Source organism: Podarcis liolepis, assembly GCF_965112155.1.
Source record: "Podarcis liolepis genome assembly, chromosome: 7".
Classification (NCBI taxonomy): domain Eukaryota; kingdom Metazoa; phylum Chordata; class Lepidosauria; order Squamata; family Lacertidae; genus Podarcis; species Podarcis liolepis.
The window spans coordinates 48,012,702-48,027,939 of NC_139561.1; the positions used below are offsets into that span (position 1 = coordinate 48,012,702).

At 43.4% G+C, this 15,238-nt stretch overlaps 1 protein-coding gene across 2 annotated transcripts in view; it reads left to right on the forward strand.

Annotated features, from left to right (window-relative positions):
* Positions 1-2,716: 2,716 nt before the first annotated feature.
* The window catches only part of CDH11 (cadherin 11), a 107,422-nt gene continuing 94,900 nt past the window's right edge, over positions 2,717-15,238 (forward strand). Inside the window, exon 1 of one of the 2 annotated variants that reach the window (XM_083514961.1) lies at positions 2,717-3,658. The gene's annotated coding sequence lies outside the window, so the exon portion shown is untranslated. The remainder of the gene's footprint in view (positions 3,659-15,238) is intronic. The other variant, XM_083514962.1, reaches the window with a different exon arrangement.

A 15,238-nucleotide genomic window follows, 5' to 3' on the forward strand; every position in this document is an offset into this window, starting at 1 on the left:
GCTGTGAAAGCACATGGGAGATATCTGCTGAACTCACTGATGCAAAAGGCATAGTGATTGTTAGAGTCTCCTTGTTCTATTTATTTAAGTTTTTCTAGGCCATCTGTTAGGACAAAGCCCTCACAAAGCAGATTACATTAAAAAACACTATAGAATACAATGTCACCGTTCATTTTTTTTTTAACTGCACTCTGAAAAAAATCAGAGGTCAGCAACACATCATTGCAGTGAACTAAAATAACTTAAAATAGTTTCAGATCAGCAACGCTATAAATCCTTAACAAAAAAAGTGCAACCTGACACCAGTGTTTTTTAAAGACCCATTATAAAGTCTGCTCCTACACAAATAACTGGGGAGTGAATTCCACAGATACTGAAGCCACCATTGGTCTCTCATGCCCACACCAATATTGCTGATCTTACACGTGGAACTATATACAGGGCCTCCACAGCTGATCACAAGGCTTGAGCAGATTTGTACAGGAGAATCAGTCCAACATCCCACTGTGTGTTGACACCCTGCATTCCACCCTAATTTCAAAGAATCATAGGAACTGGGGGCACCTCAAAGGTCATCTAGTCCAACCCACTCCTGACGCAAGAAATCTATAGCATCCCTAATAGATGGCCATTCATTTTCTGCTTTAAAGCCTCTAACAAAGGAGTGTTTCTCTCCTGCCAAGGCAGTCTGGTCAACAAAATTTTGAGTTAACTAAGTGAGATTAAAATAAATTCTAGAAATAAATTGCGCTTGCAGAACCTTTAAGTGCCTTCAATTCTATCTGTATCTTCTTGTCCCTGCTGACATGGCCACAGCTCTGCGAAAGAAGCAATCTTAGGATGATTGTATGTGAGGGTGCAATCAGGTTTGTTTGCTTTTGGATGCAATGCTGTGCTTCAGTAAATTCTCCCTCTACTTTCTTTCTCCCTTGCTTTATTGTTTGTAGTGTTCTGCCACAGTATTCCATTCTTTGTTCTCTTGTTCACTCCAAACTCTGGGAAGAAATCCTGAAATACAAACTCCGGCAACAATTCTATTAGCCATTGTCCTGGGAGTAAGCCCTGTTGAACTTGATGTTATGTACTTCTGAATGACAGGGGAAGAGATTGTGCCACCAGCAAATTAGTTTATTTGAAATGTTGCTAACAACACATCATTTATCAGCTCAGGATGCCTTATCCCACTGGTTCAACTTACTCAGCTGCCCTGCTGTTCCAGGACTCCCCCTCTCATTAGAGTGGAACAAGGGGCTGTTGCTAGTGGCCTTGGCTCCTAAGGTTCCTTAGGATCTTTGCCTTTTCTTGCTTTGGTTTCTTATCTAAATCAGAAGGGACATTTTGTGATAAGAGTGTCTGATCATATGTCTGTGAACAGGAGATTTGTATTTTTGAATGGTGTGTTAAAGGGAGAATACAAGGAACTGTTTTAGCAGAGTCAACAAACTGCAACCTCCCCCCCCCCCTGCCGCCCATGTGTCTATATCACACCCCCTTTCACCTGTGTTCTGACAAGGGTATTCTCAGACATTATATGCAAATAACTTGGAACCCAACTACATGATCAGCAGTGCCTGGTGGCATATCTGCTCTGTTGCTGAGTTCTATGGTTCCAGGAAGATGAATGGTATGGGTGAATGCTTCTTCATTTTAATTCAGTCTGTCTCAAGATATCAGTCTGTTTCTTAGTTCTCAGCACTTTAAAAGTGATGTCTGTGTGTCACTTATGAAAGAAAAAACTTCTCAGAAAAATAAAATTATGTACACATTAGTGGCTTGAAATACATTAAGTTGTGCCCCCCCCCCCCGCAACGCCACTGCAATGTTTCAAGCAAATTTTTTAATGGTGCTATTCATACCAGAAAGAGGAGAGAGATGTCTTCACCCAATTACCAGATTTAAATTGTCATCAGTGCATACATTGTCACCAGTGCATGTGCAATGGCTGCCTGAAATGTACACACCTCTGCTTCACTGCAGCTTCTGTTTCCTAATCAGAAAATGGGAGCTGGTTTGAGGGAAAGTGCATCAAACAGGAACATTTCTCAAGGAATACTACGGTCTGTGGCTAACATCATGTGTACTCAACATCAAACCCTAGTGGTGGGACCACACTGGAACTGGAGTAAGCAATATTGTGCCCGCAGCCTTCTGGAAAAGAAAACACTGCACTATCCTGACTTTTCCTTTTTAAAAATTTTTTACTTCATCCCGTGTGAAGATGGAGGATGGTTGCTAAACTGCCAGTTGACATTTAGCATGTGGGTGTGTTCTTTTTGGGGGGTGGGGTGGGGAGTCATAGCAACAGTGTCATGGAACATGCATTGGTTCCCATACTTAATATTCTGGAAGAGGTGACTCCTTCATGCTAGCCATCACCCCAATGAAGATTCATCTGTATGCATTGGAGAGTCCATCCTGTCCCATTTCCAAGAAAGCAGGAGACTAGAAACATACGATAATGTCAGCCAAGTCAGACCATTTGTCGTAACTCAAGGTTTGTCTACATGAGAGATAGGAAACCCTCAGCTCTTCAGGTGTTGTGGGACACTAAAAGCCCCAGCCCAATGGTCAATGGTCAGACCAATGGTGAGGGATGATGTGAGTTTTATTACCCCAGCAGTATTTGGTGGGCCACAGGTTCTCATTCCTAGTCTGCATGGACTGGAAGCGACTTTACAGAGTTTCAGTTGGGGGTCTTTTTCACCCCTGCTTGAGATCTGAGACATTGAGCCTTGAATCTTCTGCCTACCATGCATGTACACTATATCACTGAATTAAATGGTCCATCTCATGCATTGTGAAGGTGGCTATTTGCAGGTGGGCTAGAGTGGGAGTTGCTTCTGAACGTGCACAGATTGCACATGCCTGACCCAGTGGAAACACCACCTCCATCCTTTGTGCATCTGGGCTTAGGATAGAGAAAAGGAGGCTTCCCAAAAAGGAGGAGAAAAGAAAAGTGAGCAGGGCCTCCGCTCCTGCTTTGTTGTGTGGCTGAAGATATCCTGATCCACTCCTGCTTCTCCGCTGCTCTGTGGCAGAGCATCTGCTCAGCAAGCAGAAGGTCTGATGTCCAGTCCCCAGGGTCTGTAGGTAAGGCTGAGAAGCTCTCCTGCCAGTAACCCCAGAGAGCCGCTTGGCAGTCAGTACATAGACCATTCCTCAACCAGATGCACCAGTGCTCTGACTGGGTACATAAAGCGTCCCATGTTCCTAAAGAGTGAGCATTTCCCCAAATGCAAAGAACGCCTTTTCCCAGAGCCTGCACTGCCTTTTCAGGGAAGCCCCATGGAAAGGGAAAGATCTGAGGCCTTGCCGTCCCTTTCTTCCAAAAGAGGACAAGTCAGAGCCTCTAGCTTTTCCTCTTCTTCATCCTGCCTGCCTCCACCCTCCCTCCTTCCCCCTCCCTGCTCTCTCCCCTCCCTCCCCCTTTGCCTCCCTCCTCTCTGTCTCTCTCTCTCACTCACTCACTCTCTCCTGTTTCTAATTCCTTCCACTAGCTCGAAGCCTCATTCAGCCGCCGTTGCCAGTGGAGTGGAATTGGCTGGGGATGCTGCTGCCGCTGCTCCTCCTGCGCCTCTAGTTGTGAATGGGACTTGCCTCGGCTCGCTTTCCTCTTGCCAGAGGTGACCCAGGGAGAAGCAGGCAGCCGGACTCGCAGGTAAGAGCTGACTCTCCTCCTGCCTCCGCCTGTCCTAGATTAATTTTTTGTGGGGGGGGGGGGACTTCTTATATTCTTAATTGGAGCGAAGCTCTTTGCTGCATCCATGGAGATTTTTTTTTTGGGGGGGGGGAGGAGGTTATCAGGAAAAGGCTGAGGGTAGGGTGAAGATCTGCAAAGTGGAAGCTGCTGGAAAGAGGGGGTTTGATGGGGGCGCAGAGTTTCCTCTGCCATCGAAGCATCTGAGATTGCAGGGGCGGCGCGGGGAGGGGGGGCAAGGAAAGGATTTGAAAGCCCGGGGGTGGCTGGAAACTGACCTGAAGCCAAAGGCGAAGCTTGGAGGGCTGATCGTTGGTTTGTAGCTGGCGGCGGGGAGTGGGGGGGGGGGAGAGAAAGAAATTATGCACGCAGATCAGACACCTAGACAGGCAAGATCTCTGGGTTGTTTGTGCTCCTCTTATCTCTAGCTGGCTGTGAAAGTGCGTGGAGATAGAGCCATATGGGTGTTGTTGTTTTTCCCCCAAGCAGAACCTCCGGAGCAGCCCAGCAGCGCAGCTGGCTACCCCAGAGCAAAATGCCATAGCTGGCTTGCTGAGCATCAATTTGAGGCAATCAGATCAGTACAAATCGAGGCTCTGCGGGCAGGGGGACACTGCACAAGAAACGGCTACAGGAGTCTCACGGGTTCTCCTCTCCCTCAAATCTAGACAGCACCCCAGCCTCAAATCTTTGAGGTTTTATCTCTCTCGTTATGGTTTGTGCAAACGTCTCTCATGTCTTTACAAATTCTTTACAAATATCGCTCTATCGCATGCATTGGCAAATGTTCTTTTTTTGCGGGGGGGGGGGAGATAAAGTGGGTCGATTGGAACTGTGATTAACTCTGGGTTACTTCTGGAGCCTTCGGCGGTGTTTTTTGTGGGGGGGGGGCGGGCGGCGGCGGCGGAAAGCAGTCGACTGTGTGTGTGTGTGTGTGTAGAAGAATTGTGGGGAAGGAGACCCCTTTCAAAACATCATCCCAGAGATTCCCTTTCAGAAAATGCGTGGTTGTTACCAGAGAGAGTTTTTGTCGTTGTTTGTTTGGCCAACCGCTCGCATCTTGCAGCAGCATTCGCAAGGTACCCGTGGAGAGGGAGCGAGAGAGTGGTGCTGTGGCTTGACTGGAAAACCGTTATGCTCTTTGGCTGATGTATAGGTAATCTCAGCCCCAGGGAAGGTGAAATAAATCAGGCTTTGAGGCTGCCAGTCCATCTACATAACGGTCACTTTTTGAATAAGAACCCTCTTCCTGTGGAATCCTCCCCAGAGCCCATCTTACAATCTGACATCACCAGGCAAGCAACTTTACCTTTCTGGAGTGATGCCCATTTATCATCAGTGCCTTTAAATATTTATTGGGCCAGTACCCAAGCAGAGAGGTGCCAAGTTGGCACAGAGCAAGGAATGGGGGGATATCCTTTATTATATGTATTTGGTACAGTTGCTTTTGCAAAATAAAATAGAAAGGGCAGGTCTCAGTGATGTGACTGAGTTCTTTGCTCTATGAGGACAAAGGAATCCCTTTAGCAAAATGCAGGTCAGTAGTTCAGGCGAAACAGCAACCTTTAATTTGGGAAAGGAGAACTAAGTGGTGTTTTTCTTCTTTCTCTTTCACATCCCCATGGCTCATAGTTCAGCTAGGAAACACATGATTCCTGTTGATTCATTTTGATGACACAATAAGAATTTCACGGGCCATTGACCCACTGTTAAGGAATCAAATAATTTTAATGGCTTAATAATGAAACTGCAAAGTAATAAGGCTGCAATAGACCTACTCAGGTAGGCTGAGCCATGAGCAGGAGAGGGATTTCTTCCTTGGCTTTTTGTGTACGTATTTTCCCCGCTTCATGTATCCACTTCTCTGGTTTAAAAGCTGTTTCGTCAGAGTTTGGAAAACATGCAATGCTCATTAGGAGGTAGATCTGAAACACTTGGCCTCTTCTCAGATTCAGTTAAGATTTGTCAACAAAGCAAGTTCTCTGCAACAATTAAGCCGGAGTTTGCCTTGGTGACTGCCATTTTTTGGGATTTCAGATGCAAATTATGTCACTCTTAGGATTATTTCAAGCTCCAGAATATGATGGTGATGATGATAAAAGCTGTTTGCTTGCACGCCACGGTTCCGTAGCATTGCATCAGCACATTTCATGGTAAGGCAGTAAAGTAGACCTTAATGCCTGGAAGAGTTCTTCTTTTGTTTCCAACCTCAGAAGGCTGTTTCAGCACATTTTAAAAGGTGCTGCACCCTAGGAAATGTAAAACTGACCACAGTTTGAAAACATTTTGCCTTGCTGCTTCTTGAGAACAAATAAAGTTAGAGAAGAAAGAATTTCAGTCTGCAGGCTTAAAAAAAACCCAAACAAAGACCTCTATGCCCCCAAGAAAACCCGTATGATGGATGTTTCCTTGTTGCAGTTCTGCTTTATATAATTTATATTTAAAACCCAATCCTCTGATCATGCAACCAGAGGAAAAGGGTGATAGGGATGTGCTATTTATAGGCTTCTCATCAGTTCTGACTTTGCAGAAAAGAAATGCACAAAGTTTGCACATTTGGGTGAGTTCATTAGCATAGGAACTATTACAATAAGCTCTGTCAAGAGCGAAGCAAAGAAATTCCCTTTGCAGTGTTGATAGTTGATCTCTCATTGGTGGGTGGGGTGAGGTCTGTGGACAGATAATCTGACAAAGTGCAATGATTTATGTTGTGGAATTATATATGGAAGATGGGATGCATATAGAATGGTGACAGAGGATGGTGGATCTTGGGATTTTTTCTTTCTTCACCTGATAATACCATGTATTTCCCCCCATTTGTCTGACAAAGCATGATTAACATCAGCCTAATAGGAGGGGCAACTTCCTCGCTAATGAATCGTGTTTAGAGTCCAGGCAACTTAGGCTGCATTTTTATACACGCTTCCCTGAGAAATAAGGCCATCGAATCCAACGGCAATTACTTCTGATCAAATATACATAGGACTGCACTCTTACAAACAAATGCAATTTGATCAAATAAGATAAATTAAATGGAGAGGATTCCCGCCCCCCCATTCTTGTAAAACAGTTCCACTCATTGTCGAATATGGATCTTGCAGAAAGAGGAACTTTGTAACTCAGCAACAAGATTTTGTGAAATTGCAAAGGATGTGCAAATTTCTTTTATTTATTTATTAAAAAGAAACACATTTAAATAAAAAAAAAAGAAAAGACAATGAAACGAATTTTAGTTTCTGGAAATGCTAAGAATTCAGGTGTTTTTTAAGAAACAAAAAACAAAAACCCATTGTCTTCTATTTTCAAAACAATTAAACAAATTGTATGTGGGGCACTTGACAAAGAAAATCATGTTTTCACCTAAATAAATGTCATTGGTTCTTTGTCATTTAAGAAAAAGAACAACAGCCAGTTTGGTGTCAAATCAGATGCCTATGTACTGCTGTTAATTCACACTTCACACGGCCTCTCTCTGGTGTTTATACCACCGAGCTTTAAAAATCCCACTGTTTGATCTTCTTTTACTTTTCATTTCCAGCCTCAGTGAACAATTCCTTTGGATGCCCACTGATTCCTGAGTGAGACAAACCCTCATAGGATTTTTAGGCTGCAATAAAACTATGGATTAGTTGATCAATACTGGAGTGCCATAGCCAAATTAAAATGAAATGGATGAGTGTGTCTATCGGTGGGGCAAAATATCCCAAATTTAAACATCAAACTCTGTTAAGGCTACAATCCTAAGTAATGTTCTGGAAAGTAAGTCCCACCAAGCTCAGTGGAACTAACTTCTGGGTGAACATGTGATTTGTTTTATGTGATTTCATTTTGTTGTAAACTGTCCTCTGGCTTGTGCAAAGGGTAGCATCTAGTTCATTCAAACAAACAAACATGCATAGGGTCAGGCTGTAAATGACAACGGAAATACAGAAGCCTAAAAATTGTCAGAAGCTGCAATCCTATGTACACTGGGAGTTCTATCTATGGGGCTAGTTTCTGAGCAGGCATGCATAAGATTGCACTGTGAGAGTGACAGAGTCCTCATGATTTCATCAAGGATATTGTCCCTTGAAAGCTAATCTCCAGAAAGCATAGCAAAAAAACCAACCCGTTTTACTTCCATGTACACCAAGGGTTAAAAGCACTTTTAAATCTATTTTTTACTGTGCCTGCTTTGTTTATGAATCCTACCATAGTTGCTTTTAATAAAGGGCCTTGTGTTTTTGGAAGGTATTGCTAGACCTAGACCCTCCATGCCTTCAGGCGGTATTAGCAGGGAATCTGTAGCCCTGTCTATATTTAGCAATTTGTTTCCCTAAGAGCCGGGCCTTGTGTGCACTAGAGGGCGCTGGTGCTCTTCAGTATGTCCTTGCTTGTGGCCCATCTGCTTTTTAGGCCACTGTGAAAAGCTGTTTTGTTACCACCGGCATTGCTTGCCCTCTCAGGGGAGACGGAATTCAATCTCTCTGTGGTTCAGGCTAATGCTCAGGCAGTTTGTCAGGATTAACATCTTTCTAGTCGGTCTTTCTAGTGTTACCTTCAGCCGCATGCTACCAGTTCTCTGCAAACTTCTGGAATTCTGTCACCCCAGATTCTCTGAAGAACGAAGAAGTAGGCATCAGCCCCACAAATACCTTCAATTGTTTTCTCTCCTGCAGAGAAAGCATCTCCCCAAGCGTGGCTAGCTGTGAGGCTATCCTCCATGCTGCAGCCCAGGCCAGAGTCCCTGCATTAGTGATATAACTGAGGCCAGGTTTTATTGGCCAGGGAGAAATTGCCTAGAGGAGGGACAATAGCTCAGTGACAGAGCACATGCTTTGCCTGCAAGGTGGTTCAGACCCTGACATTTCCAGTTTTAAAAGGACCAGGTAATGGAGAATGGCAGTAGCCCAGTGGTAGAACTGCAGGAGTTTATGGAACTCAGTCTGTGACCTAGTCAGCCCACAACCTTTGCTATGTTTTGACACATACAGACAATGGGACTTACATATGATTTGGGTCCCACCATCTTGGAGCCCGTTGAATGTACACTGCAAATGTTGAGCTATTTACAAACTGGAGCAGTAAAGATACTCTGAACAATCTCCCCACAACACATACACACTTCCAATTAAGAAATTCAGCATCTCAAGTAAGCTGAAAGAATTTGGTGTAGGGGGTTGAGCCGGCAATAAAACATACTCTCTAATGGTGGCTGCCCCATGATAAAGAACTGTATGGGATACAATCAACAGGATTTAGCTGGGGGAAAGGAGTACAACTTAAGTAAATGCTGATTTAGTAACCTCACATTCTCCAAGGAGTGAAATGCAGCTTCTTTCAACTCCTGCAGAAGGGTTTATCAAAATACTTAATTGTTCTGGGAGGGATCCTGGGCTTCAATATCAAAAAATCTCTGTGTGTATGGATTATAGCAGGAAAAGTTAAGTAATCTAGTGGAGAAGCTGGGACTTCCTACATGCAGAGCAGGCGCTCTACCACTGAGCTAAGAGCCCTCCTCCCAGTTTGTTGCAAATGTAGGGAGTGGGCCCTGTAAAGAAATGGGGTTGGTGGGGGTGGACGACAGTGAGGTCAGATCTGTGATGAAGTATCACTGTGAGGGATCCCTGTTTTCTTCTTCTTGGCACAAGATTGCAATTCAGAAGCGGGCTAAAGTCTTTCCCTGGCCACACTTCCTTGGTTGGGCTGCTTGAAATGCTGACTTATTCACTCTGTACATTTAATGGCTCAATGCAGCGTCAACTGGTGAGGTGTGTGCTTTAACTGTGTCACAGACCAAACATCACAGACACAGCTTTCAGGTCACCCAACATCAACTCAAAGGCAGTGCTTTATGTTGGGAGTTACACACACACACACACACACACAGCTTTATTGCGGTCCATAGACACAAAATGCTCAGTGTTGGGAGTCCACTTGCACACTGGGCCACAAGTCACCATGCCTGAAATATGAACAGATGTATGGCAGGATAGAGATACAGTTTTGCAGATTCAAACCCATTCATTGTGGCAGAAGCTTTGGTGGACCAGAGGGCTGGCTTTGTCAAGAGGGCAGTGAGAAAAACGAAATGAGCAATATGAATTATTATAAATAAGTTGCCTAGCAAACATGTGAGCTAGTGTTCTAGAACTTTATTCCATTTTGTGATTGAAGGAGGCTCTGTGATCTGTGTAGGATGGCCTCTTGCTCATTGTCAAGAAGATAATGTTTTGCATCAAATGTGCATATGCTAACAAGATTGATAGACAGTGCTATATTTGTAAGCGGGGGGGGGGGGGGGGGAGGTACCTAAACTAACCATGAATGCCTCACCTCCCTTGTTCTCTTATAATGGCAATGGTGCCCACAAGAGCAGTGCTTTTTTTCTTTTAAAAATGTTTAGGGGTACTCTCATTTTAACTCAAGAAAATCACCATTTTATAGTTCAAATCGGGAAAAATAAATGCAGTACTGTAAATGGACAAGTGCAAAGATTCACAGAATGTTTAGAGGTATGCGTACCCCTGCATCCCCCCAGAAAAAAACACTGCACAAGAGAGATGCCAGAACTTCCATAGTCTCCTGGTCAGCTGCAAACTTTTGATAGGAAACTTTAGTTCCTACTATCCCTTCTTAGAAGCTTTTATCTTTAGACTGGAATTCAGCTGCACAGCCATTCCAACAGAAGCTGCCCCTTGTAAAGTAACCCTAGGTCTGATTACAGACATAGGGCCAGTTTCTAGGCTAGGCGGAGTCTATTCCTTGGGCTGTAAGAATTGCAGTTCAGCATCCAGAGTCCCTGACTTGAGGCCCACTCTTATAAGGCAGCCACTTCACCAGTGGTGGGGAGATTTTTTTCCCAGACAGAGAGCCACATTTCTTTATGGGGAACCTTTCCGGGGCCACATTCCCATTGTGGGCAGAACCTAAGGGGAAAGTGGTTGGAATGATGGACGGAGCTCTCACTGGCCGCACAGAAGTGTCTATAAACCCACTCCAATAAGGCAAGCAATAGGTGTTTTCAGAGTTTAAGGACACATACCAGGAGGAAAAAATACTCCAGGAGGACACAGAGCAGGGCCAGTGAGTGGTGGGACCTGGGGAGAGGGCTTGTTCAGGGACGGTCCCAAGGACCAGATTGGGCTACCTTGCCTGCGATTTCCTAGTGCCTCCTCTGTTTCCCGCAGCAAGATTGCTACCTAGTTTTAAAATCCAAGGGTAGAGGAAAGGGATGGGACCTGGAATAGTTCCAAAATATAGGATTAAAAATAAAAATAAGAAAAAATAATAATGGCAGTTATAAAAGGGCTAGGGAGATCAACTTCAAGTTTCAAATATGTATAGTCAGCCCCACAGCTCAAAGCCTTTATGCATTTTGCAAGTAATTCTACTCTGCCACCTTGGCAGCTTAATGTATTGTATATACCTGCATGCCTGGAAAGTCCAATTATATAGATATAATAGTTCTCCCCTGCCATTAAGCACAGGAGAAGAAAACTTTAAAGAGATGAAGCAGTGTATTTCAGGAATAAGGCATTTTTTAAGAAAAGCAAAAGTGATACTGAATTCTTCCATATTCTAATCATAATTAGAATTATTCTACTTAATTTAATCAGATTTATTCTAGTTAAGAACATGGCTACCTCTCTAGAATTTCTAGTTAATTTAATAGCTGCACCAAGGTACAGGCAAATCTGATCGAGCCATAGTAGCTGGGTTGAGCTCAAATAATATCACTGCCCTACCTCCTCCATGTATAGGACTACGTTTTACACCAAAATAGATTTTTGAAATGGATGTTATTAAACATCCAATCTGCACGCTTGCGTATATGAGAAATTGCACTAATAGAAGTTTAATTTTCCGATCAAATTGGACCAGAAATGAGGCTTGCTGGAAATAATCAACTAGATAGTAGAAATGCGAATAAGGATACATACAAAAAAGTGAGACAGAGGCCTTTTACTATGGCCAGAACTTTGAAAGCTGCTTTGCTGGAGGTTGAAAAGGAAACCTGTAATTGTTCCTTCCATGGAGGTTTTCAGACCATCTTGTATTTCAAACACCTGCAACAGCTTGGCCCCAACCCGTATTTCTTATAGGTGACATCAAACGTTAGTAATGCTCATAGTAGACCCACTGAGATCAGTGATCTGAAGTAATAATGTATCTTTTATGAGAATGACTTAATGAATGGGTGAGGAACCTCAGGCCCAGGGACCGTGTGTGGCCCTCCATATCTTTCTGGCCCTTGAAACTCTCCTAAGACCACCCCACTCACTGATCTTGCTTTGCATTCTGGAGTGGTTTTGCCTGGCTGGAATGTGCCCCTGAAGTCTGATATTGCCTTGAACTCTAACAATGCCTCTTGCTTGTCAGGATGAAATATATAGGGGTGTGTGAATGCAAACTTGTCTTCTGTACAAAAGTAAAATGTACACTAGTTCCTACTCCCACTTTCCCCTCTGGTCCTGCCCACCCGTGGCATGTGGTCCCAGGAAACGACTGTGGCTTTCAGACTGACTGAGTTGGATATCACTCTGTGTGCTTTTATATATAGGAAGAAGAAATATGGGTTTTTTTGGTGGGGGGTTAGTTTGGTTGGAGGAAGCTATTTGTCCAGGTAAGATCTCAGTCTTCACCTCCCTGTCCCCGCTGGTTTTCTACCATTTCACCCCTCTCTTCCTAACGCCATGTAATTTATATGGAACTGAGGTGTTGTTTCTTGGAATGAGGAAAGGTAATTTTTCTTTTTCCCCCTGATCTATGCCTGTCAAGCACACACACCCACACCCACACCCACACCCACACACACAAACAAGTGCACTTAGTGGGGCTGCTTTACAGAGGACACCTGGGGTCTTGTGTTTATATATCTCAGCATGGACTAGACATCGGAAGTTGCAGGAGGTATGCTATTGGTCATAGAATATAAATGTTACTCTGTGCAGTAAAAAATGGCTCTCTGGAAATGAAAACAAAGTAAGAGCATACTCGGCATAAATGAACTCATTAGGCTGTCTCCACCTGCACTCATTTATCTCTAAACTGAGACCAATGGGCCAGATTTCTGTTATTAAGAAGGCTTCATGTAAAATAATTTTGTGTGTGTGTGTGTGTGTGTGTGTGTGTGAGAGAGAGAGAGAGAGAGAGAGAGAGAGAGAGAGAGAGAGAGAGATGGTAGAATTACTATGATTCAAACTGTTATTTGTTATGGAATGCAGAAGTAAAATGGGAATGGGGGTTTGAGGAATTTTTTATGGCAAAAAGATGAGACTTTGGAAAGGCATGAAGGAATCAAGGAAGTAGTGAACTTCTGACTTTATCACTGTGTTAGTGATAAAATAACAGGCATAAGGTTTTGTAGTATTCTATGTAAATGTGATGTTATTTTTACAAGTGGGACCTTCAATAAAACATTGCAGTGTTGAGTGCTTCTAGCCAGCCATACCCTTCCAGAGACTACTGCATTCCATTCCCCTTCCTCTTCCAGCTACCTGAGTATATGCATTTTTGTAAACAATACTTGGCTGGGGAGCAAAAAGAGAAGGGTGTATTTCAAAGGATGGCTGTGTTCAGTTTGCATATTTTTTTGGAAAGTGTGAATTAGGTAGATTCACCTTTAAATATGAACTGATCTGAATTTCTGTACCATCCATTACTAGCCTTAAATGAACAGAATTCCTGAGAAGACACTTTCCAGAGAAAGGCTGTTGGAGAATGTTAGGTAAAGGTAAAGGTACCTCTGACCGTTAGGTCCAGTTGCGGACAACTCTGGGGTTGCGTGCTCGTCTCGCTCTATAGGCTGAGGGAGATGGCATTTGTCCTCAGACAGCTTCCAGGTCATGTGGCCAGCATGACTAAGCCACTTCTGATGAACCAGAACAGCACACGGAAACGCCGTTTACCTTCCTGGTACCTATTCATCTACTTGCACTTTGACGTGCTTTTGAACTGCTAGGTGGGCAGGAGCTGGGACCGAAGAACGAGAGCTCAGAATGTTACCTCCCAAGAATATCCAGAATGATCCCTTCAGCTTCAACTTCACTGCCCATGAAGAATTCTGGGAGGCCTTTCTTCAGCTCTAGTTTCCATTTGTCAACTACAGTTGACTTAAGCAGAAATTATTATCATTATAAGAGTATTTAGAGATTCCTAAATACACTGTATCAAGAGATGTGTAGTGGGGTGAATGGTTAGCCTTGAGGGTGACTGGGCTGATCCCCCACCAGCACCCGAGGGGGAAGCATTGATTAGCAATAGCATGCTTCATTAACATCCCACTTTCTCAATCATTGTAATTGTGACTCTTCTCTTAAAATATAAAATAAAGTAGAAAAGGTTTCATCCCAACCTAATCAATCTAATGTGTTAACATTTGCATAATTTCCCCTTCAATGTTTTAAAAAGCAGCAGAGTGGGTTTTTAAAAATACATTGTGTGCGTAGACTATAATCAAAATGTTAAAGAGTGCAAGGTTTACATTTATTATATATGGTGATGAATTTTCCCTGTGGGTCTCAATGAGATGAACCTTCCCTTTTCTGTTATGCCTACCTCATCTTATCATATGAAAGGTAGATGTTTTCTCCAAACCTCAAGGTCTAGCATGATTGGCATCTGTTAATGCTATGAAGAAATAAGTTGCTAATAAAAATAAAATGTGGAAACCGAGCAAGTGCAGATCATCAGCCCCCTTTTTAATAAGAACATAGTAAGAGTTCTGGTGGATCAGACTGAAAGTATAGGCATCAGCGGCACCATTGAAAATGAGCCTGTTCAAGGTGGCTCCCCAGTTAGGGAAGACTTCCCCCACAGAAATCTTCCTGGTGACAGCATGGTCTTCCGTTGGGCATGAGGCAAAAACAATTCCTCATTATCCAGGCTTGTTATTATCTTAGGCCCCATCTGCACTATACATTTAAAGCACCATTTTGAGGACTGTTAATTGTTCAGAGTGTTAAGAATGGTTAGGAAGCCCTTATTGCCTTGACAGAATAACAATTTCCTGAGTGGTTTAAAAATCAGGTTCCTCTTCCCAGGGAACTCTGGGAATTGCAGCTCTGTGAGGCGAAGAGGGTCTCCTAACACCTCAGCACTTTTAACAAACCACAGTTCCTAGTATTCTTGGGGGGGGGGGCAAGAGAAGCCATGACTGTTAAAGTGGTAGAATAATGCTTTGGATGTCTGGTAGAGATGTACCCATAGTTTCAGGAAACTGTACTTCGCTCACCTGTCAATTCCCTTCATTTCCCCTTTTTTATTCAAGTAAGAATAAAACCAAAAGACCACATATATAAATTCCCTTGTCTAGCTTTCCTTACTAGGGTCAAACTCTCTTTTTTAAAAGATAACAAGCACTTAACAAGACTTTAGACAGACTTTTCCACTACAGTTAAGTAAAATGCAAAATCTTGATAATATCTGTCCTGGATGAAAGTGCTACATGTAGAGATCAGCATAATCCATCCATGGGCCTGGGTGCCCGAAGTCTGCAGATAATCACAAATCCAGCAAGAGTCCAAGATTTGCTATTTGCATTTGTGTATTAGTGAAGAT